The sequence below is a fragment of the Nyctereutes procyonoides genome, unplaced genomic scaffold (assembly GCF_905146905.1).
Source record: "Nyctereutes procyonoides isolate TBG_1078 unplaced genomic scaffold, NYPRO_anot_genome, whole genome shotgun sequence".
Taxonomy (NCBI): domain Eukaryota; kingdom Metazoa; phylum Chordata; class Mammalia; order Carnivora; family Canidae; genus Nyctereutes; species Nyctereutes procyonoides.
Window position 1 is genome coordinate 98,010,074 of NW_026575125.1, and position 23,276 is coordinate 98,033,349.

The 23,276-nt window shown below is 37.6% G+C and overlaps 1 pseudogene; it reads left to right on the forward strand.

The window, feature by feature from the left end:
- Nucleotides 1–22,701: 22,701 nt before the first annotated feature.
- LOC129518078 (60S ribosomal protein L31-like) lies at nucleotides 22,702–23,048 on the forward strand (annotated as a pseudogene).
- The last annotated feature ends 228 nt before the right edge of the window (nucleotides 23,049–23,276 follow it).

Below are 23,276 nucleotides of genomic sequence, written 5' to 3' on the forward strand. Positions count from 1 at the left end.
CTGGTCACTCTGGAAAAAAGCATAAAGGATTCAAGAGACTTCATGACTGCAGAATTTAAATTTAATCAAGCCAAAATTAAAAATCAATTAAATGAGATGCAATCCATACTGGAGGTCCTAACTACGAGGGTTAATGAGGTAGAAGAAAGAATAAGTGACATAGAAGATAAGTTGATGGCAAGGAGGGAAGCTGAGGAAAAAAGAGAAAAAACAATTAAAAGATCATGAGAAAAGGTTAAGGGAAATAAATAACGGCCTCAGAAGGAAAAATCTATGTTTAATTGGGGTTCCAGAGGGCACTGAGAGGGCCAAAGGACCAAAATCATAGCTGAGAATTTCGCTAATGTGGAGAGAGAAACAGGCATTAAGATCCAAGAGATAGAGAGTTGCCTTCCTAAAATCAATAAAAACCATTCAACACCTTGACATTTCATACTGAAACTTGGAAATTCCAAAGATAAAGAAAAAATCCTTAAAACAGCAAGAGACAAGAGATGCCTAACATATATGGGGAGAAATATTAGATTAACAGAAGACCTCTCCATAGAGACCTGGCAGGCCAGAAAGGGCTGGCAGGATATATTCAGGTCCTAAATGACAAGAACATGCAGCCAAGAATACTTTATCCAGCAAGGCTCTCATTCAGAAGAGAAGGAGAGATAAAGAACTTCCAAGATAGGAAGAAACTGAAAGAATATGTGACCACCAAACAAACGAGCTCTGCAAGAAATATTAAGGGGGACCCTGTAAAAGAAAGAGGAAGTCCAAGGAAACAATCCACAAAAACAGGGACAGAATAGGTATTATGATGACATTAAATTCATATCTTTCAATAATAACTCTGAACATGAATGGGCTTATGATCCCATCAAAAGATGCAGGGTTTCAGACTGGATAAAAAAGCAAGACCCATCTATTTGCTGTCTACAAGAGACTCATTTTACACATAAGGACACCTCCAGCCTGGAAATAAAAGTTTGTAGAACCATTTACCATTCAAATAGTCCTCAAAAGAAAGCAGGGGTAGCCATCCTCATATCAGATAAGTTAGTTTATCCCAAAGACTGTAGTAAGAGATGAAAAGGGACACTATATCATACTAAAAGGATCTATCCAACAAGAGGACCTAACAGTAATGAATATTTATGCCCCGAAAGTGGGAGCTGCCAAGTATATCAATTAATAACCAAATTTAAGACATACTTAGATAAAAATACACTTATACTTGGTGACTTGAATGTAGCGATTTCTAGAATCGACAGATATTCTAAGCACAACTCCAAAGAAACAAGAGCTTTAAATGATACACTGGACCAGATGAATTTTACATATTTACATAACTTTACAACCAAACGCAACTGAATACACATTCTTCTCAAGTGCACATGGAACTTTCTCCAGAATAGACCACATCCTGGGTCACAAATCAGCTCTTAACCAATACCAAAAGATTGGGATTTTCCCCTGCATAGATTCAGACCATAATGCCTTGAAACTAGAACTAAATCACAAGAAGAAGTTTGGAAGGATTTCAAACACAAGGAGGTTAAGGACCATCCTGATAAAAGATGAAAAGGTCAACCAGAAGTTAGGGAAGAATTAAAAAGATTAATGGAAACTAATGGGAATGAAGATACAACCATTCAAAAATCTTTGGGATACAGCAAAAGCAGTCCTGAGGGGAAATACATCGCAATACAAGCATCCATCCAAAAACTGGAAAGAACTCAAATGCAAAAGCTAACCTTGCACCTAAAGGAGCTGGAGAAAAAAAATAGCAAATAGATCCTATACCCAGCAGAAGAGAATTAATAAAGATTTGAACAGAACTCAATGAAATAGAGACCAGAAGAACTGTGGAACAGATTAACAAAATCAGGAGTTGGTTCTTTGAAAGAATTAATAAGATAGATAAACCATTAGCCAGCCTTATTAAAAACAAAGAGAAAAGACTAATTAATAAAATCACAAATGAAAAATGAGAGATCACCACCAATACCAAGGAAATATGAACAATTTTTAAAATGTATTATGAGCAGCTATTTGCCCATAAATTAGGCAATCCAGAAGAAATAGATGCATTTCTGGAAAACCACAAACCACCAAAACTGGAACAGGAAGAAATAGAAAACCACAAACCACCAAAACTGGAACAGGCTGATAACCAGGGGGGAAATTGAAGCAGTCATCCCAAACCTCCCAAGACACAAAACTCCAGGGCAGATGGCTTCCCAGGTTAATTCTACCAAATGTTCAGAGAAGAAACAACCCCTATTCTACTAAAGCTGCCCCGAAAGAAACAAAGAGATGGAGTACTTCCAAACTCATTCTATGAGGCAGGCATCACCTTAATTCCAAAACCAGACCAAGACCCCACAAAAAAGGAGATATATAGACGAATATCCCTAATGAACACAGATGTAAACATTCTCAAAAAGATACAAGCCAAAAAAAAAAAAAAGATACTAGCCAATAGGATCCAATAGTACATTTAGTAGATTATTGACCATGACCAAGTGGGATTTATCCACGGGATGCAAGGCTGGTTCAACACTCATAAAGCAATAAATGTGATAGATCATATCAACAAGACAGAAAACAAGAACCCTATGATCCTCTCAATAGATGCAGAGAGAAAGCATTTGACAAAATACAGCATTCATTCCTGATCAAAACTCTTCAGAGTGTAGGGATAGAGGGAACATTCCTCAGCATCTTAAAAGCCATCTCGAAAAATCCACAACAAATATCATTCTCAATGGGGAAACACTGGGAGCCTTTCCCCTAAGATCAGGAACAAGAAAGGGATGTCCACTCTCACCACTGCTATTCAACATAGTACTAGAAGTCCTAGCCTCAGCAATCAGACAATAAAAAGAAGTACAAGGCATTCAAATTGGCAAAGAAGAAGTCAAGCTCTCCATCTTTGCAGATGACGTACTGTATGTACAAATCCCAAAAGACTCCACCCCAAGATTGCTAGAACTCATACAGCAATTTGGCAGTGTGGCAGAAATCAGTGGCATTTCTATACACTAACAATGAGACTGAAGAAAGAGAAATTACGGAGCCAATCCCATTTACAATTGCACCCAAAAGCAGAAGATACCTAGGAATAAACCTAACCAAAAGAAGCATCTATACCCTAAAAACTATAGAACACTTCTGAAAGACACTGAGGAAGAGACAAAGAGATGGAAAAATATCCCATGCTCATGGATTGGAAGAATTAATATTCGGAAAATTTCAATGCTACCCAGGGCAATTTACACACTTAATGCAATCCCTAACAAAATACCATGGACTTTCTTCAGAGAGTTGGAACAAATAATCATAAGATTTGTGTGGAATCAGAAAAGACCTCGAATACCCAGTCACGGGAATATTAAAAAAGAAAACCAGAGCTGGGGGGGTGGGAATCACAATGCCAGATTTCAGGTTGTACTACAAAGCTGTGGTCATCAAGACAGTGTGGTACTGGCACAAAAACAGACACATAGATCAATGGGACAGAATAGAGAATCTAGAATTGGGCCCTCAACTCTATGGTCAACTAATATTCAACAAAGCAGGAAAGACTCTCCACTGGAAAAAGAACAGTCTCGTCAATAAATGGTGCTGGGAAAATTGGACAGGCACATGCAGAAGAATGAAACTAGACCACTCTCTTGCACCATACACAAAGATAAACTCAAAATGGAGGAAAGATTGAAATGTGAGACAGGATTCCATCAAATTCCTAGAGGAGAACACAGGCAACACCCTTTTTGAACTCAGCCACAGTAACTTCTTGCAAGATACATCCATGAAGGCAAGAGAAACAAAAGCAAAAATGAATTATTGGGACTTCATCAAGATAAGAAGCTTCTGCACAGTAAAAGAAAAGTCAACCAAACATACAACCTACAGAATGGGAGAAGATATTTGCAAATGACATATCAGATAAAGGGCTAGTATCCAAGATCTATAAAGAGCTTATTAAAATTAACAGCAAAGAAACAAACAATCCAATCATGAAATGGGCAAAAGACATGAACAGAAATCTCACAGAGGAAGACATAGACATGGCCAACAAGCACATGAGAAAATGCTCTGCATCACTTGCCATCAGGGAAATACAAATCAAAACCACAATGAGATACCACCTCACACCAGTGAGAATGGGGAAAATTAACAAGACAGGAAACCACAAATGTTGGAGAGGATGTGGAGAAAGGGGAACACTCTTGCACTGTTGGTGGGAATGTGAACTGGTGCAGCCATTCTAGAAAACTGTGTGGAGGTTCCTCAAAAAGTCAAAAATAGATCTGCCCTATGACGCAGGAATTGCTCCACTGGGGATTTATCCCAAAGATACAGATGCAGTGAAATGAGAGGACACCTTCCCCCCAATATTTATAGCAGCAATGTCCACAATAGCCAAACTGTGGAAGGAGCCTCAGTGTTCATCAAAAGATGAATGGATAAAGAAGATGTGGTTTGTGTATACAATGGAATATTAGCCATTAGAAACGACAAATACCCACCATTTGCTTTGACGTGGATGGACCTGGAGGGTATTATGCTGAGTGAAGTAAGTCAACTGGAGAAGGACAAACAGTATATGGTCTCATTCATTTGGGAAATATAAAAAATAATGAAAGGCAATAAAAGGGACAGGAGAGAAAATGAGTGGGAAATATCAGTGAGGGTGACAGAACATGAGAGACTCCTAACTCTGGGAAACAAACAAGGGGTGGTGGAAAGGGAGGTGGGTTGGGGGGTTGGGGTGACTGGGTGACGGGCACTGAAGGTGGCACTTGATGGGATGAGTACTGGGTGTTATGCTATATGTTGGCAAATTGAACTCCAATAAAAAATATATAAAAAAATAAAAAATTAAAAAACTATTTGTAATCTTCAAAAAAACAACTATATTACAAATTTATAGTAATTAAAACTGTATGGCACTGGTATAAAAGTGGACACATAAACCAATGGAACACAGTACAGATACCAGAATTAAACCCCACCTATAACATCACTACCGACTAGTATTTGACAATGGAGCCAAGAACACCCAATTTGGAAAGAATAGTCCCCTCAAAAATGGTATTGGTAAACACCATTTTTTTCATGTGCTTAACTTTAATTGCTGTATTATATTTTATTTAGTAAATTTACCAGAATTTATATATACATTATACTATTGATATATATTTGAGGCATTTCCACGTTTTGATTATTATACAGAGCTCTACTGTGAAAAATCTAGTATCTATCATTTTGATAAACATATGTTCACTTTTCTGTTCTGTATATACCTAGGAATAGAACTGCTGAGTAATAGGATAGTATGTATTCAAATTAGTAGTTACCGCCAAAGTTTTCCAAAATGGATGTACCAATTTACACCTATACCAGAAATGTAGGTGTATTCTAATTACTCCACATCCTTACCAACACTTGGAATTATCAGGGGTTTTTTTCCTTAGCGATTCTGAAAGGTGGACTGCCCTTTAATAGATATAAAATACAAATGTATAGTATATATCCAAGATGTCATAAGACAAGAGAAATGGAAATTCGGGAAGCCCGGATTGCTCAGTGGTTTAGCGCTGCCTTCATCCGAGGGTGTGATCCTGGAGACCCAGGATTGAGTCCCATGTCAGGCTCCTTGCATGGAGCCTGCTTCTCCCTCTGCCTGTGTCTCTGCCCCCCACACCTCTGTGTGTGTGTGTGTGTGTGTGTGTGTGTGTCTGTGTCTCATGAATAAATAAAATCTTTAAAAATAAATAAGTAAACCTCATTGGCTATGATACTGCCACTGCACAAAGCACAGCAAAAGAAACAGTCAACAAAACTAAAATACAAACTACAAAATGGGAGAAGATATTTGCAAATGACGTATCAGATAAAGGGCTAGTATCCAAAATCTATAAAGAACTTATGAAACTCAACAGCAAAGAAACAGTCAATCCAATCATGAAATGGGCAAAAGACATGAACAGAAATCTCACTGAGGAAGACATAGACACGGCCAACAAGCACATGAGAAAATGCTCCGCATCACTTGCCATCGGGGAAATACAAATCAAATCCACAATGAGATACCACCTCACACCAGTGACAATGGGGAAAATTAACAAGGCAGGAAACAACAAATGTTGGAGAGGATGTGGAGAAAGGGGAACCCTCTTGCACTGTTGGTGGGAACGTGAACTGGTGCAGCCACTCTAGAAAACTGTGGGGAGGTTCCTCAAAGAGTTAAAAACAGACCTGCCCTGCAACCCAGCAATTGCACTGTTGGGGATTTACCCCAAAGATACAGATGCAATGAAACACCGGGACACCTGCACCCCGATGTTTCTAGCAGCAATGTCCACAATAGCCCAACTGGGGAAGGAGCCTCGGTGTCCACTGAAAGATGAATGGATAAAGAAGATGTGGTTTATGTATACAATGGAATATTACTCAGCCATTAGAAATGACAAATACCCACCACTTGCTTCAACGTGGATGGAACTGGAGGGTATTATGCTGAGTGAAATGAGTCAGTTGGAGAAGGACAAACATTATATGTTCTCATTCATTTGGGGAATATAAATAATAGTGAAAGGGAATAGAAGGGAGGGGAGAAGAAATGGGTAGGAAATATCAGAAAGGGAGACAGAACATAAAGACTCCTTACTCTGGGAAACGAACTAGGGATGGTGGAAGGGGAGGAGGGTGGGGGGTGGGGGTGAATGGGTGACGGGCACCGAGGGGGGCACTTGACAGGATGAGCACTGGGTGTTATTCTGTATGTTGGCAAAGTGAACACCAATAAAAAAATAAATTTATTATTAAAAAAAAAGAAACGACAAATACCCATTTGCTTTGACGTGGATGGAACTGGAGGGTATTATGCTGAGTGAAATAAGTCAATCGGAGAAGGACAAACAGTATATGGTTTCATTCATTTGGGGAATATAAAAAATAGTGAAAGGGAATAAAGGGGAAAGGAGAGAAAATGAGTGGGAAATATCAGAGAGGGAGACAGAACATGAGAGTCTCCTAACTCTGGGAAACGAACAAGGGGTGGTGGAAAGGGAGGTGGGCGGGGGGTGGGGGTGACTAGGTGACGGGCACTGAGGGGGGCACGTCGCGGGATGAGCACTGGGTGTTATGCTATATGTTGGCAAATTGAACTCCAATAAAAAATAATAAAAAATAAAATAAAAATAAATAAGCAAAAACATAAATAAAGAAATAAAGGATGTAGGAAAAAGAAAATAATGAATACAAAGGTGAACAGATGAAAATGAGAGACATGTAAAGGAGAGAAGAGAACAAAGTCTGGAAAAGTTAACCAAGGGCTCTACATTTAATAGCATGGTATAGAGAAAGCCCTGTTACCAGAGCAAGAAAGAGTTAAGTATCTGCAAGATACTCAAAAAGTCTTCTTAGAAAAATTGAGAAGCAGACACCAACACCACCACTCCAGACAGTCTTCAAAAGTCAAAGGTCCATGGCATTTTCTACTTGAAATATACATGGCCTTAACCAGGCCTAAGTTTTAGCCAGAGCTCTTTCCTATCTGCCAATACAATTCAAATTGAAGATTTTCTCATTCCGTTTGCTACATATATTTGTTTCCCTTTAAATCAATAGCTCAAATCCAGTGTCACAGGCCCACCCAATTCCATGCCAGACTGAGTCATATCAGCAAGCAGAGTTTGATGCTGACCTTTTCATATTCGGTATTTGACTGCCTGGCCCATAAGTGGGTCTCATGTCTCTCTGTTTACAACTTCACTAAACTGTAAAGAGGGGACCGTCAGTCAAAATACCAAAAGCTAAAAGGTCACAGCAGACAGCTTACTATTTGCCGATTATTTTTAATCATTCACTCTACAATACACCCGAGAGTCTACAGTTAATTCCATTTGTTATTGACAGAAAGAATTTCACTCAGCTTTCATTTCTAGGATTTAAGAGAAACCAGAGACAAATACCATAGAATTTCACTATATTGTGGGGATTGCAGATGATTCAATTCTATTCAACAGGCTTTTCTTCAATACTTTTAACACACTCAAAAAGTGTTGATTATTACGGCAACACAAAAGAAGCAAAAATGATGCACATTACTGAGTTTTGAGAAAGTATGTAGAGACAAGCCATACCCATACAACTCACATCCTCTCAAGCTCTTCAGACCTTTTGGGTATTACATGAAGTCAGCAAAGCACACTGAATAGATTGAATGAAATCTAATACTGTCTTAGAATCAAACACTATGTGTCCCTCTAAAACAGCATTTCTCAACCTCAGCACTGTTGACATTTGGAGCCAGATAATTCACTGTGGGGACCTTTCCTGTCCACTGTAAGATATTTAGCAGTATCCCTAGCCTCTTGTCACCAGATGCTACTAGCAACCAAAACAGGCTCCAGATATTGTCAAACGTTCCCTATGGGGCAAAATCATCCCTTGCTAAGAACCACTGCTCTAAAAAGGAAAATAGATTTATATTTGTTGAATATTATTAGTGAAAAGTGAAAGATGCAGTATACTGTCATATATATATATGAAAAATCTATATCTTATATTTTTCACTAATACAATATAATCTTATGTATATGTTTTGGATATGAACATGCATATATATGTATATAGAAAGCCTAAACCAATGACTCAACCCTGTCAACACACTATAATTACTGAAGGAGTTTTTAAAAATGTCTGGAGGTAAGACCTGGGCACTGGCATTTCTTTTCATAGTTCCTCTGGTGCTTCTATTATTATTCAACCAGGGTTGATAACCACCCAGAGACTTGTTAAAACACAAATAACACAGCCATACCTCTAGTTTCTAAATCAGTAAATCTGAAATGCGGCCAGATAATTTGCATTTCTAACAAGTTCCCAGGTGATGCACACGGTGCTGGTCCAGGGACCACACTGAGAACCACTGATCTAGAAGGTTATATCCCAAATTATTGACAGTGCTCTTTTCATCTCTTAAATGGAATTGTAAAGAAGTAGAAAAGGGAAAGCTCTTTCCTGATCTTATATTCTTCTGTATTGTTCCAGAGTTTATGACAACCATGCACTGCTTTTATAATAGATTCTAAATTTCTAAAATTAAAGAGCACATTGCCAATATTTGAAACTTGCTTTATGTTTCTTCTAATTGCCTCTCCATCCTTTCACCAGAGATTTACAGAGTAAATTTAAGAGTAAATCTTTTACTATCCCACGTATTTTGTTAATCATTCTCTCACTTTTTAAAAGTAGTTCTATCTGGGATCCCTGGGTGGCTCAGAGGTATAGTGTCTGCCGTTGCTGTAGGGTGTGATCCTGGAGTCTCAGGATCAAGTACCACATTGGGCTCCCTGCATGGAGCCTGCTTCTCTCTCTGCCTCTCTCTCACTCTCTCTCTGTCTCTCTCATGAATAAATAAATAAAATATTTTAAAAATAAATAAAATAAATAAAAGTAGTTCTATCACTCAAATCCATACCCCTAAAAAATGTATCATTTAATTTTATCAATTTTTAAAAATCATAAAACAAAAATTATACTATCTGTATTTATCTATGCCATGCTATTTTTTTTATAAATGCCATGATTTTTAGATGTACTTATGTTGTTATATGTAGCTGTGGCCTACTCATTTTCATTCTTTGCATTACTTTCCCCAATATATTTATACATGTTACATGTACATTCATATTATTTCTAGGTTTTCCACTTACAAACAATGCTGCTATGAACATTCATGTACATGTACATGTTTGTATTTACTGAGTAAAAAAATTATACCAATTCACATTCCCAACAAGAGTAGATAAAAGTTCCCATTATGCTAGATATTTACCAATGCTTGATATTAACAGATTTTAATTTTTTCCAATTTGATCATTGCAAAATGATATCTCTTTGCTATTTTAACTTGCATCTCCACTATATAAGTTAGTTTCTAAAGGAAATAATTTTATGCTTCAATCAGACATGTGTAATATTAGAGGCATAAAGGTTAACTCCCTAACAAATTCCTTGGGGCACTCTACACAAATACCCATAGGTGGGAAGGAATGAATCCTGTGTTTGATGACCAAGGGCCATAATTAATTCTATTACATAATAATATTGATCACATGTCTGCATTTGAGTATTTTAAATTAATTTCACATTTATTTAAATTCTCACAAAATGAGGTGCTTGATGTAGGTCAGGCAACTTTCCTTTTTCCGAAGTCACAGAAGAGACAATGGAGACTGAGTTTAACAAAACTTTCCCACACTACTGGCTTTTGACAAAGATGGGGCCACAAAATAGCTAAACAGCAAAACTAAAAGCAAGCTTACCTCTTTCAACCCTTCCCTTTTGAGTAGGAAAAAATATATAGAAAATAGCATAAAAGTGACCTATTCAAGGTCATATATACAGTTTATAGTTGAGCCAAGAATAGAAAGCAAATCCAGTCATCTTTTCAATATACCCCAAACCTCTGAGAATAAGCCTGTGAAAGAGATTCAGGGTGGAAATCTATGACATGGGGTTAGGGGTTGATAAGAGAATGGGAGAAGATATTTGCAAATGACATATCAGATAAAGGGCTAGTATCCAAAATCTATAAAGAACTTATGAAACTCAACAGCAAAGAAACAATCAATCCAATCATGAAATGGGCAAAAGACATGAACAGAAATTTCACCAAAGAAGACATACACATGGCCAACAAGCACATGAGAAAATGCTCCGCATCCCTTGCCATCAGGGAAATACAAATCAAAACCACATGAGATACCCCCTCACACCAGTGAGAATGGGGAAAATTAACAAGACAGGAAACAACAAATGTTGGAGAGGATGTGGAGAAAGGGGAACCCTCTTGCACTGTTGGTGGGAATGTGAACTCGCACAGCCACTCTGGAAAACTGTGTGGAGGTTCCTCAAAGAGTTAAAAATAGAACTGCCCTACGATCCAGCAATTGCACTGCTGGGGATTTACCCCAAACATACAGATGCAGCAAAATGCTGGGACACCTGCCCCCCAATGTTTATAGCAGCAATGTCCATAATAGCCAAACTGTGGAAGGAGCCTCGGTGTCCATCGAAAGATGAATGGATAAAGAAGATGTGGTCTATGTATATAATGGAATATTACTCAGCCATTAGAAACGACAAATACCCACCGTTTGCTTTGACGTGGATGGACCTGGAGGGTATTATGCTGAGTGAAGTAAGTCAACTGGAGAAGGACAAACAGTATATGGTCTCATTCATTTGGGGAATATAAAAAATAGTATAGTAAAAGGGAATAAAGGGGAAATCAGAGAATGAGTGGGAAATATCAGAGAAGGAGACAGAACATGAGACTCCTAACTCCAGGAAATGAACAAGGGGTGGTGGAAAGGGAGGTGGGTGGGGGGTTTGGGTGACTGGGTGACGGGCACTGAAGGGGGCACTTGACGGGATGAGCACTGGGTGTTATGCTATATGTTGGCAATCGAACTCCAATTTAAAAAATATACAAAGAAAAGAGAGAAATGGGCCTTAGCAATAAAGTTAGTCAGTAAGCTCAGGACAAAAGGCCATTATCCTGGAGGGCTTTTGGCATCATTGAGAGATGGTCTCAATGTTCCTGTCCACAGTTGAGGCACTAAATACCCAGGAGTGTACCAAGTTAGACTAATCAATGAGGGATCATGCTTTCTAATGGGACAGTCACCAGTTATAGAGTAACCTGCCAGCCACCTTGATGTGGGTTTCTAAAAGTCATTGTTTTAAAGCAGGCACTATTACACTGGCTGAAAATACCTCAGTCAGATTATCATGCTCTTAATTAGCCGTGCATGATGGCAATCAATTAAGGATAGCATAAAAGCCAATAGAAATAATGCAACTCTCATTAGGGATTTCTCATTTGTTATATGAGTGTATCTACTGGGTGAGTTCCCATTAAAGCAAACTGGAGCCTATTATTTAAGCTATTTCAGGAGAGTGCTAGGTTATCTTTCCATATGACATTTATTGTACCTGGCATAAAGGTTAAAAACAATTATGTTCACTTGGAATATTTACTATCTTATGATATTAGAGCAGGGCCATTATGTTTGTTTTCTTCTCCTTATCAAAGCTAGTCAAGGAGAGACTTTTTAATGAACTTGAGCTAAATAGTAAGGAAAATTTCCCTTTTCTGCACTCAGAGAGATAAACCTGGTAATAGTGATACTCTGTAAAAGATTTAGCTCTGAGACTTATCATTTATTATTTGCATATTGCTGCTGCTCCAGTTTCCATTGTCTGAAAGAGTCATATTAGCATTCCCCCAGGAAGGCACAATCAAATTTGGATTTAGAGAAAAATCAGAAGGAGTTAAAGGGGCTTGGCTTCAAGACCTTGCTCTTCTACCAAACTTCCTGTATGACTTTGACAACTCCATCCTTCCAGTTGCTCAGGCCAAAACAATGGAATCTTCTCTTTCTCTTATACCTGTATTCAAGCCTTTAGCAAATCTTGTTTAGTTTAAAATAAATCCAGAATTTGATACTTATATCATCCACTGCTACCAAGATCATCCAAGCCAACATCATCTCTAGACTGGAAATATATAATATATACAGGAGGAAGCGTACCATGAAGGATGGGCTTACTTGATTATGGAGGTTGAGAAGTTTGATGATCTGCCATCTTGTAAGCTGGAAGCCCAGGAAAGCTGGTGGTGTAGTTCCAGCCCAAACCTGAAGACTTGAGAACCAGAGCACCAGTGGTGAATGTCTCAGACTAAATTTGAAGGCCTGAGAGTCAGGAGTGCCAATGTCTGAGGGCAGAAGATCAATGACTTAGCTCAAGCAGAGAAAACAAACTTGCCCTTCTTCTGTTCTTTTGTTTTATTCAGGCTCTCAACAGACTGGATGATGCCCACCACAATGATAAGGCAAACCTTTACTTAGTCTACTAATGCCAATCTCTTCCTGAGGCATCTTCACAGATAAACCCAGAAATATATTTTTTTTACCAGCTATCTGGGTATGCCTTAGCACAGTCAAGTTGGCAAATAAAATCAACCATCACACTGATCTTTTACTTTCACTTTTACCCCCCTAACTATCTATCTTCAACAATGGAGCTAAAATCTTTTTTTTAAATTTTTATTTATTTATGATAGGCACAGAGAGAGAGTGAGAGAGAGAGAGAGAGAGAGAGAGAGAGGCAGAGACATAGGCAGAGGGAGAAGCAGGCTCCATGCACCGGGAGCCCGACGTGGGATTCGATCCCGGGTCTCCAGGATCGTGCCCTGGGCCAAAGGCAGTCGCTAAATTGCTGCGCCACCCAGGGATCCCCAACAATGGAGCTAAAATCTTAATCCTAGTCAAATGTCACTTCTTTGCTCAAAATCTACACCTGTTCATTTTACTCATAGTTTTCCAATGGCATTATAAACCCAATGGCATCTAGTACTCCATTTTCTCACTGACTTCATCTCCTACTATTTTCCTCCTCACTCACTTTACTTAACACAAGCTGGCCTCCTTGCTGTTGCTAGAACATGTCTGCTTCAGGCTTTGCATGAACAGTTCCCTCTGCCTGAAAACGTTTTCTCCCAGGTGTCTCCAAGGCTCACCTTCACCTTTTCAGTTTTTTCTAAAATCTCAACTTCTCAATGTAACCTATTCTCATCACCCTATTTAAAGTTTTGGCTCTTCCTACCTCACACTCCCAATTCCCCTTTAACCTACTATCCATTTGTCTTTTTCTATGACATTATAAATTGCTAACATTAGTATGTTAGTGTAATTGTTAGTATAGTCTACACTTTTTATCTGTTCTGTTCACTGATGTATCTCAAGGGATTTCAAAAGTGCCCAATACAAAGTAGGGTAGTTATTTGCCTAACTTATTTTTTTTCCAATTTGGACTTCAATTTCTCCTTCTGCATCATGATATATTTGAACTTGTCCAGAGGTCAGCAGACTTTTTTCTGTAGCCAGACATTTAATTATTTTTGCAGCCATCTGGTCTCTATCACAACTTTTCAACTCTGCCACTATAGCATGAAAGTAGCCATAAACAATACATAAATGAACGGGCATGGCTATTCTAATTACAATGTATTTGCAAAAGCAGGCAGAGCCAGATTTGATCCCAAGACATAGTTTGCCAACACCTGAACTAGATCATCTTTAAAAGATCATTTGATTCTGATCATATGAAGGTTTGTTGTTATGGGATTTCTTTGTCTGTCTTTCATGTCACAACACATAAGAAATACCTACCTTGCTTGTGATTGGTCCTGGACAGCCCTACAGAGAAAACAGGATAAGCTAAGCAAAGTGCTAGGATGCCAGACCACTAAAACAGTGTTTTATGAGCTTAAGTCACTATCTTCCTTCTACGAGATAAAAATAATATCAGCTTCCTCAGTGGTGTCCTTCATAGTATACCACATGCTGGTACAGAATCACCAAGGGGAGGGCCCTACTAAATAATGCACCCGTGGGATCCCTGGGTGGCGCAGTGGTTTAGCGCCTGCCTTTGGCCCAGGGCGCGATCCTGGAGACCCGGGATCGAATCCCACGTCGGGCTCCCGGTGCATGGAGCCTGCTTCTCCCTCTGCCTGTGTCTCTGCCTCTCTCTCTCTCTGTGACTATCGTAAATAAATAAATAAATAAATAAATAAATAAATAAATATAATGCACCCGTAGAGTAAACAATGTAATCTTGTTCAGAAAGAGTTCTGGTCTTTGCCCTTGGTTTCTGGGAGGTAATCTCTAAACCCCCAAAATACCATGCCTGATAAGAGTCTTTGTTTACCTGGGGGCCTTGGACACTGGACAGACTAAGAATGTGATTTATGACTGGGACTTTGGGCCATGCAGTGTCCATTTTACCTCAAGAGGGAACGGAAACTAAAGTTCTTCTGTGTCTTATCAGTTCTACCTCTGGAGGGCCTGGAAACTAAGGGTCTATCATGTGGGCAGACAACCATGGAGCCCTAATAAAATTTAGACACCAAGACTCAGGCTATCTTCCCTGGATGACAATATTCTGTGCATATTATCACATACTGATGCTGATAAATTAATACTACCAATGACTCCATGGGAAAGAACAACTGGAAGTTCTGTATTTTCAGCTTTCCTGGACTCTGCCTCATTTATCTCTTCCCCTGAATTATTTTAATCTCAATCCTTTCCCTGTAATAACTCATAATCTTTAACAACTTTCAGTGAGTCCTGTGAGTCTTTTTAGCAAATCATTGTGAGTGGTTTTGGGAACTCCTCAAACTTGAAGTTGATGTCAGAAGTGAGGGCATACTAGTAGACTAAGTTCCATCAAACTCTATAGTAATCTATTCTCCTAGCCATAGAAAGGGAAAGATCTTCCTTAAGCTTCCCATGCCCTCTCACTCTCATACTAAAATTCTCAGCCTTCCTTAATACCTAACTTTGATTCTGTGGTTTTTCAGATCCCTTCAAAGACGAACTCTCAAATGCTATGAATTCTAAGAACCACTTCAAAAAGGAAATACTATCCCCCTGATGTCAGCCATCACTATCTATGAGGTCCTGATGTTGAGGTCATGATATAGTAATGCAGGCTCTCTGATTGACAGGCAGCCATCAAAGGAGATCTTGGGGGCATGTATCCCAGGCATTATTTCACAGAAGCAGATTTAGCCAAATCTAGGTGTTTTCATTCATTCTCATTCTTTCATTCAATCTCTCTCTCTCTCTCTCTCTCTCTCTCTCTCTCTCTCTCCCCCTTCCTCCCTGCCCCCACCCTTTGCCTCCTTCCCTTTCTCCCTCTCTACTTATTTTAAGGTCAATTAGGCCATTTAAAGTACCACATTAATACAGCCAAATCCATCCCAAACATCTGAAAAATGTGTACTATTGGAAATGTCTATCAATTAAAGAACAATTGAGTAAAATCAAGTATGTCTATAACTTAATGCAATTTAGCCTTTAACATGATGTTTACGGTGTTTTTCATGACATAAAGAAAAGATTCTGGGGATCCCTGGGTGGCTCAGCAGTTTGGCACCTGCCTTTGGCCCCGGGCGCGATCCTGGAATCCCGGGATCGAGTCTCGCATCGGGCTCCCGCACGGAGCCTGCTTCTCCCTCCTCCTGTGTCTCTGCCTCTCTATCTCTATGTCTATCAAGAATAAATAAATAAATCTTTTAAAAAAAGAAAAGATTCTAACTTACTGGGGCAATGCAGGATTGAAAGTTTATATACAGTGCATCAATTGTGTATGTTTACATAGAATTATATCATGCAAATAAAGTGAAGGAAATAAAAAATGCTAACAGTAATTATCTCTGGTTTTAGGATTATAAGTTCTTTCATTATATTTTATGTATTTTCTAAATTTTTAACCTTTGTTACTTTTATAAACATAAAGTTTTATTTTACAGAGTAGAAAGCTTATTAATGTCCATAAGGGAGACAGTACCTGTCAGTGCCACAAATCCTTTCCCTTTAGGAGACATAGTGTGATATGTTCTGGTCAGCCATTAGTGTGTTTGTTTTTGGAGGGTCAGGGGCCATGTCTCTTTCCTTCATTTTTGAATATCTATCATCTCACACATAGCATAGCATAGATTAAACATTTCCTCAGGGATCCCTGGGTGGCGCAGCGGTTTAGCGCCTGCCTTTGGCTCAGGGCGCGATCCTGGAGACGCGGGATCGAATCCCACGTCGGGCTCCCGGTGCATGGAGCCTGCTTCTCCCTCTGCCTATGTCTCTGCCTCTCTCTCTCTGTGTGTGCCTATCATAAATTAAATTAAATAAAAATTATAAAAAAAACATTTCCTCAATACATGTCTGCTGAACTGCAATTACAATGGTAAGAAATGCCAACTTAGTTTACAAAGGACACAATGACACTCCTCTAAGAACTCTTCCACTTCTTTGCTGGCTTGAATATATCCAAGATGACTACTTGTCAATCTATTAGGTAAGAAGTGTTGCATAACACAGAAGAGAAAAACATTGCTTAGTGCAACCCAAATTATCTTCTGTTGGAAGTACCATGTCTTTCTGGACTGCCTAGTTACTTTCTTCCCCACTACCCAACTAACAGCATGGTAAACACCATTTCTGTAATAGCTTTAACCTCAATCACTGATTTCCCTGTGGCTTTCAAACCCTTTCCACTTACACAAATACCAACTCATATTGTTCTATTTTGTGAAATTACTCAAGGAGAACAGAATATGTTTTACTGCTATGGGAGCCAATTTTCAACATTTCTTATGACTTCTTGGGGTTTCTGGCCCAGACAGTGACCTCACACTTATACACAATCTTGCTCATTTGCAAGGTCCTAGAGAGCCCAAATAAATTTCCTATCCATCTTTTCAGAGTGCTGGTCAGCCATATGACTAAAATAGGCACCACATTCCACAGGATTTGTGAGCAGTTTTGAGAAACTTTCCAGCAAATTCTTGGCCTTTTATCACTTCTCTCTACTTTACAGAAGGAGCAGGAAGTACAAGGACTGTTTTTACATCTTTCTTTGAAGAAGTTGGCAGTACTCTAGGGATATAATGAAATGACTGTTAATATCTCAACTTGTCCTCAAATGACCACTGTATGAAAAATCAATTTTAGGTACTTTAGAGGAGACACAAAGAAAATAGAATATGAAAAAGCTCACTTGTCCATGCCCCTGAGAACCTGATAATCTAATTTTTGCCTAAGTACATAAATACAAGAAAATTTTTGATTATTCCTCTCCAAGAACTTGAAAAATGCATAATTAGAAAGTCTACTGAATATTTTCTGAGAAAAAGTACAGTCAATGAGAAAGACAAATAGCCATGCTACTAATCAAGACAGGTTGACTGGAGATGTGACTCTGTATACAGAGATTAAAGGAGGGAAGGGATATGATGTGATACTGAGTAGTATGTGGTTTTAACATATGATCAGGTAGAAAAAAAATGTTGAATTACGAATGTTACTACTCAGAGAGCTCTGGTGGAGTGCCATAGGTAGAGACATGGCCTAGCATCAAACAGCAGCAATTCCAGAAATTTTATAGATCTTGTAGCATAAAAGTAAGGCCTGAACAAGACTGCATGGGAGTACCAAAGCTCTTTGAAGGTTAAAAGACAGCTTACTATTTTGATCAATGTAATAAAGGTTTATAGAAAACCATTGCCCTCTGAAATTGCTACTTCTGAATTGGCACTTACCTATCTCAACCCATATATATCTAAACTGTGTCTACTTTTCATGCCTCTAACTTCTCACAGACCAATGTGTGCTCTGCTTACCAACATGATGCTATGATTATTACTAATAATAATACTGTCAGTTCCAAAATTAATAACTTTACACTAAGCTTTTCATTGACTCTTCACGGCAACACTTTGAAATAAGTTCCATTACTATATTCTATTACACAACTTGGTTAAGATCATCTAGTTGGAGGTATAACTGGAATTTGAGTCCATATCTGTCTTACATCAAAGTCCATTCTCTTATTCACTGTTGTATAGATTTCCAATTACATCAAGGAATCATAATGTCAATATCTTCCCATATATCCTCCTAGAAATTATTATAAAATCAAAATAAAACCAAAAAACTTTATAAACTCAAACTTTAGAGAAACCAGTGTGGTAGAGACTGAGAAGTGTTCACCAAAATCTATTTCCTTTCCTTTATGGACAAAAAGCTAGACTACACTTCCAAGGCTTACTTACACTGGAATATGAGTATGTGATTGTGTTCTGGACAATGGATGCTGGGTATAATTGATATACAGCACACCTGAGACAAACCCACAAAATCCTCCCATGTGTCCCTATTTTTTCATCCCATAACTGTCAATAAGAGGCAGATGATCTATTTGAAAACTCAGAGGCCCTAGTAAATGGCAAAGCTACAAAATGGAAGGAATCAGGAGCCTTAAAAAGCACACAGAAGTCTGCCTACTGATCAGAAATTCCTATATTGGGCTCTGCATAAGTAGACATTTTTACTATATTAGACCACTAAAATTTTGGAGTTTGTTAAATAAATAACTGTTAAAAGACATTTTTTATTTTTTAAATAATTTATTTATTTTAGAGAGAGAGAAAGAGAGGGTATGAGCAGGGGTGGGGGCAGAGGGAGAAGGAGAAGCAGACTCCCCACTGAGCAGGGAGCTCTACACAGGGCTTGAATCCAGGACCTCAAGATCACGACCTGAGCAGAAGGCAGATGCTTCAGACACTGAGCCACCCAGGGACCCCAAGATTAGATTTTTAAAAATTATAAGACCACTTACATAAATAAAAACAAAAGCCAGGATGAAGTGAGTAATTTTCTATAAAAACATAATTTATCAAAACTGAAACTAAAAGAGAAAAATCCAAATAAACTGAGTTCCACTAAGGAATTAGGGAAAGTTGTCAAAGACCTGTCTCTCCACTCTCCTAAAAGTAAAATAAAACAAAATGAAAATGGAACAGATCATTAAAGAACATCATTTTAGAGGAGATAGAGAAAATAAAATTCCAAAATCTTGCATACAGAAGGTGTTTTAAATATGTATACTTAATTTCATTATAATTGCAAATTCTCCTAATTTATAAATTTAACATGAATGAATAAAGTTAGCATTTTCTGATGGGGAAAATTAGACAAGCAGTTTCTCGAATTCATATAAAATTAAATAAACAATATTCCCCAGGGGAGAAAAAAAACAAAAAAAAATAAGAACTGTAAGGGACAGACCTATCATATATTCAAAGTTATTATAAAGCTATGATAATTAAAAGTATAATACCAGGGTACAAATAAGCAGATGATTAAAGCAGAATATAAAGTCTAGAAATAAGCCATAATGCATGGGGGAAAAACTGTTCAATAAGTGATTCTAAGACAACTGAATAGACATCTACAAAAGGTTAATTGGAACTATACTTAATATGTATATCAGGATAATCTCCAAATGGATTAAATATTAAAATATAAAATAAACCACAAAAAACTGAGACAAAACTTTGAATAATCCACTTATAAATTTAGCTGAAAAATTCTTTTTTTTAATTTTTTTTAATTTATTTATGATAGTCACAGAGAGAGAGAGAGAGGCAGAGACATAGGCTGAGGGAGAAGCAGGCTCCATGCACTGGGAGCCTGACGTGGGATTTGATCCCGGGTCTCCAGGATCGTGCCCTGGGCCAAAGGCAGGCGCTAAACTGCTGCGCCACCCAGGGATCCCTTAGCTGAAAAATTCTAAGTATAACTCAATCCAGAAGCTATAAATTTGACATTAAAAAAATATTAAGTATTTTATTCTCTTTGATGCTAGTGTAAATGGGATTGTTTCTTAATTTCCTTCCCAGATAGTTTATTGTTAGTGTATAGAAATGCAACTGATTTTATACGTTCATTTTTTATCTTTCAACTTTACTGAATTTATTAGTTCTAACAGTTCTTTTTAAATGGAGTCAGAATTTTCTTTATATAAGACCATGGTATCTGCAAACAGGGACAATTTTACTTCATCATTTTTATTTGGGTTCTTTTTATTTCTTTTTCTTGCTTACTTGCTCTGGCTAGGGCTTCCAATACTATTTTAAATATAAGTGGTGACAGTGGGCATCTTTGTCTTATTTTTATTCCTGATCTTAGAGAAAAAGCTTTCACTATTTGCTTTTGAGTATAATAGATCAGTAGGCTTTAGGTTATATATGACCTTTATTATGTTTAGATGCTTTCCTTCTAGTCCTAGTTTAAGAGTTCTTATCATGAACAGGTGATGAATTTTGTCAGATGTGTCTGCTGCATCTATTAAGACAATCATGTGATTTTTATTCTTTATTCTGTTAATGTTGTGTTTCACATTAATTGTCATATGTTGAAATATCCTTGCATACCAAGGATAAATCCCATTTGGTCATGGTGTATGATCCTTTTAATGTGCTATCAGATTTTGTTTGCTAGTATTTTGTTGAAGATTTTTGCATCTCTATTCATTAGAGATACTGAGATATAGTTTTCTTTTCTTGTGACGTATTTGTTTGGCTTTGGTATCAGGGTAATGATTTTGGAAGCATTCCTTCCTCTTCAATATTTGGAGAAGGATTGGCATTAATTCTTCTTTAAATGTTTCATAGAATTCACCCAAAAGACCATCTGGTCCTGGGCTTTTCTTTACTGGGGTTTTTGATTACTGCTTCAAACTCCATACCAGTTATAGACCTGTTCAGATTATAAAACTTTGATGAGATAAATTACAGACATAGACAAATGGAAAGATATTCTGTGATCATAGATTGGAAAGCTTAATATTGTCAAAAATATCCATATTATCCAAAGAAATATATAGATCTAATGAAATCACTATCAAATACCTTTTTTTTTTTACAAAACTGGAGAAATAATTCTAAAACTTACATGAAGCCACAAAAGACCATAAATAGCCAAATCAATCTTGAGAAAAAACAAAGCTAGGCGCATAACATTTCCTGATTTCAAAATATATTACCAGGCTGTAGTAATCAAAACAGTATTGTGCTGGCATACAAACAGACATAGAGCCCAATGTAAACAAATTGAGAGCCCATAGTTAAGTCCATGCATACAGAATCAATTGATCTTTGACAAAGGTGTCAAAAGTACACAATGGGCAAAGGATAGTCTCTTCAAAAAAAATGGCATTGCAAACAGTGGATAGCCAGACACATGCAAAAAAAAAATGAAACTGGATTTTGATCTTACCCCAGACACAAAAATCAACTCAAAATGAGTTAAAGACTTAAATATAAGACCCAAAACTGTAAAACTCTTAGAAGAAACCCTAGGGGAAATCATCATGACCTTGGTCTTGGCAATGATTTCATAGATTGGACAAAAAAAGCTCAAGCAAAAACAACAAAAAAGTGGACAAATGGGACTATATTAAATTAAAAAGCTTCTGCACAGCAAAGGAAACAACCATCAGAATGAGAAGGCAACTTATGGAAAAGGAGCAAACATATTTTCAAAACACTGATCTAATAAGGGATTAATCCTCAATATATGTAGGAACTACTAGAACTCAGTAACAAAACAAACAAGGAAACAATAATACAACTTATAAATGGGCTAAGGACTTGAACAGATATTTCTCCAAAGAAGATATCGAAAAGCCAATAGGTATATGAAAAAAATACTCAATGTTACTAATCAGCAAGGAAATGCAAATCAAAGCTACAATGAAATATCACACATCTATCAGGATGACTATCATAAAAAATAGAAAAGACAAGAACCATTGACAAGGATGTGGAGAAACTGAAACCCTTACAAACTGTTGGTGCTAATGCTATGTAAAATAGTATGGATGTTCTCATAAAATTAAAAATAGAATTTCCTTATGGGCCAGTAATCCATTTCTGGATATTTATCCAAAAGAACTGAAATCAGAATCTCAGACATTTTGGCACTTCCATGTTCATTGTGGCACTACTCAAAATCACCAAAATGTGAAAATGTCTATGAACAGATCAATTAATAAAGAAAATGTGGTATGCTTTTCAACCAAGGCCCAACAGAATGGCTACTGAAAGATGGGTGACAAGAAGAAGAAAAGTCATTCTTGGGATCCCTGGGTGGCTCAGCGATTTAGTACCTGCCTTCAGCCTAGAGCATGATGCTAGAGTCCCAGGATCAAGTCCCACATCAGGCTCCCTGCATGAAGCCTGCTTCTCCCTCTGCCTGTGTCTCTGCCTCTCTCTCTATGTCTCATAAACAAATAAATAAATCTAAAAAAAAGAAAAAGAAAAGTCATTCTGCTGTCACTGAGGTAGTGACCAGAGAACATACCATCAACATTCATAAGCACATCCATGGAGTAGGTTTCAAGAAGCAAACCCCTCAGATACTCAAAGGGTTCTGGAAATTTGCCATGAAGGAGATGGGAACTCCAGATGTTCACATTGACACCAGCTGTCTGGGCCAAAGTAATAAAGTATGTTCCATATTTGTGTGCGGTTGTCCAGAAAATGTAGTGAGAATGAAGATTCACCAAACAAGCTCTATATGTTGGTTACCTATATACTTGTTGCCACTTTCAAAAATCTATAGACAGTTATGTGGATGGGAATTAATCCTTGATTGTCAAAGGCATAAAACTTAAGAAAAATAAAATGTGGTATATACATAAATTGTAATATGATTAAGCCTCAAAAAAAGCTAATTCTGTAAAATATAGAAACATGGATGAACCTTGAGGACATTATGCTAAGTAAAGTAAACCAGTCACAGAAAAACAAATACTGCATGATTCCACTTAAATGAAGTATCTAAAATAGT